This window comes from Lepus europaeus, unplaced genomic scaffold, assembly GCF_033115175.1.
Source record: "Lepus europaeus isolate LE1 unplaced genomic scaffold, mLepTim1.pri SCAFFOLD_105, whole genome shotgun sequence".
Classification (NCBI taxonomy): domain Eukaryota; kingdom Metazoa; phylum Chordata; class Mammalia; order Lagomorpha; family Leporidae; genus Lepus; species Lepus europaeus.
In genome coordinates, this window is record NW_026909023.1 from 277,336 (window position 1) to 280,126 (window position 2,791).

The following is a 2,791-nucleotide window of genomic DNA, read 5'->3' on the forward strand; positions in this document are numbered from 1 at the left end:
GCAGCAGCCCATCTGCCCGGCCTCAGACCAGACCGGCGCCCCCAGGCCCTCTGCGCAGTGGAAGCTGGGAGCTGAGCAGTTGGGCGCCCCGAGGTCAGAGGGCCGGGGCGGGGGCTTCTCTTCTGATTGGGTCTGGGCGCTGGGAAGGAGAGGTCTGGCTGGTGCATCCCCAGCCTGAAGGGCCACACCTGGACCTCCCGTCTGCGGGGTCCGGGTCCCCTCCTCCATCCCCATCCGTCCGTCTCTTTCTTTGTGTGTCCTGCCTGCCTCTGGCTCCTTCTCTCTCCCTCTCTCCTCTCCCTCTCTCTCCCTCTCTCTCGCTCGCTCTCTCTCCCTCTCTCCCTCTCTCCCTCTCTCTCCCTCTCTCTCTCTCTCTCTCCCCCCTCCCTCTCTCCCTCTCTCTCCCTCCCTCTCTCTCTCTCTCCCTCTCTCCCTCTCTCTCCCTCCCTCTCTCTCTCTCCCTCTCTCTCTCTCTCCCTCTCTCTCTCCCTCTCTCTCTCTCTCCCTCTCTCTCTCTCCCTCTCTCCCTCTCCTCTCTCTCCTCTCTCCCTCTCTCTCCCTCTCTCTCTCTCTCTCTCTCCCCCTCTCCTCTCTCCCTCTCTCTCCCTCCCTCTCTCTCTCCCTCCCTCTCTCCCTCTCTCCCTCTCTCCCTCTCTCCCTCTCTCTCTCTCTCTCCTCTCTCCCTCTCTCTGTCTCTCGGCCTCAGCTCCACATGGCCAGCCTCTCCATAGCTAGGAGGTGGCTCCAGGGGCCACCGAGCGTCCAGGTTGGGGGGGTGCGTGTGTGGCTGGCGGCCGGGGGCGCTGCTGTCCTGGTGAGACCGTGCCTTTTACTGCCAAGCCCTGGCGCACGCCCTGGCCACCCTCACTTGGGAGATGAGACTCTCATATTTTAAAAGATTGACTCATTTGTTTGAAAGGCAGAGCGACAGAGGGAGAGGGAGAGAAGGTTCCCTCCCCTGGTTCGCTCCCTGAATGGTCACAACGGCCGGGGCTGGGCCAGGCTGAAGCCAGGAGCTCCATCCAGGTCTCCCGCGTGGGTGCAGGAGCCCAGGCACGTGCGCCGTCTGCTGCTGCTTTCCCAGGATCGGAAGTGGAGCAGCCGGGATGCTAACCGGCGCCTGCAAGGGACGCCAGCGCCCCAGGCGGCAGCTTCCCCGGCTGCGTGGCCGCTCTGGCCCCCGGGTGCTCAGTCTTGGGCGGATTTGACCCCAGCGCCATTTTTGAAAGCCGAGGTAAGAGCAGCGAGCGGGGCACGTGGATCTCCGGTCAGCGCCGAGCTGCGGCACGCGTGTCGCCTGTGCCGCCCTGGTTATGCGGGAAGAATTCTGCCTCGGCGTCTCCCTGACGCGCGCCACACTCACACTGCGTCCTGCTAGCCCCGTTTGTGTCTCTGGTTCTGTTCACGGAGACAGCGGGGAGGGGGGGCCGGGAGGCGGCGGTGTGGGCCCGCGACTGTCCACGGGCAAACCTCACGGCCCCTCGTGTCAGCGCTGGGAGGACAGAGCGCCGGGCGCCCCGGCTCCACCCCGCCAGGAGCCCACGGGGATGGCTCAGGTGCCCGGGCCCCTGCACCCACCTGGGAGACCCGGATGGAGCTCCTGGCTCAGGCCGGCCTGGAAGACCCCCCCCCCCCCCCCGCTGCTTCCACCCCCTGCCTCCCCGCCCTCTCCGCCTGTGAGGTGACAGCACCGCTGGTCTCGGGTCAGGTCCCATGCCTCACCCCTCGGTCTGGCCAGGAATGGGATCCCGGCTGCCAGTCCTGGGGCCGGAGCTGGAGTGGACAGCCCGCTGCCCACGCCGGGCACACTGGGTGAGGACACGTGGGCGGGGCCGCGGGGGGATGGCCAGCCCGAAGGTGGCCGTGTGTGACGGAGGCCGAGGACCGAGCGTGGCGCTGGAACCCTAACGCGTGCCGGGCTGAGATGGACACAGGTGCAGGACGGGCAGTGGACCAGTGAAGCCGTGGTAGACAGGTGGACACCTGGGCAGTGGTCGGGCACTGGGAGGGTGGACCGTGGGCCCAGGGGTGGATGATGGCTGGAACAATGGGTAGATGACATGGTGTGCTATGGGTGATGGTGATGGGACGGACGGGTGGGTGATGGGTGAGCAGGTGGACAGGTGGACAAGTGGACGAGCAGATGGTGCATGGCTGGGGGGGATGGACAGTTAGGTGCAGACAGTTGAATGAATGGACGGGTGGACAGTTGGGCCGATGCACGGGTTAATGGGTGAGTGATAGGTGGGTGGGTGGACGGGTGCATGTCTGTACCACGCAGGCATGAATGGACGATGGACGGATGGTGGACAGGCCGATGGACGGATGGATGGACGGGTGATCGGTTAATGGGCAGACAAGCGGACAGATGGTAGGATCAGTAGAGGAAAGAATGGAGGGATGGGGAGGTGGCTGGACAGCTGGATGACCAGGAGAGCCGGACACGCGGACCATTGCCCCCAGGCACCCCACATCCACTGTGGCCGAGACCATCTCTGGTCCGCGTGGCTCTGCCCCGCTCTGGGTCCCGCTCTCCCCCCTCACCCTCTCCTCCCCAGCGAGTCAGATGCGAGGTACAGCGAAGGCGATTGATGGATGGAGGGGGCGGGGTTCCGATACCTTAAAGTCGCAGTGCCGACCGATTGGAGCCCTAACCCTGCCGTGTCTCCACGCTCCGGCCGAGTTGATCACTCTAATTAATTTTGCATCGACCACATGGATCTGTGGGGGGAGGGCGTGTGGGCATGGAGATGGATACTGCCCGCCCGCCCACAGCCCTCAGCCCCTCACT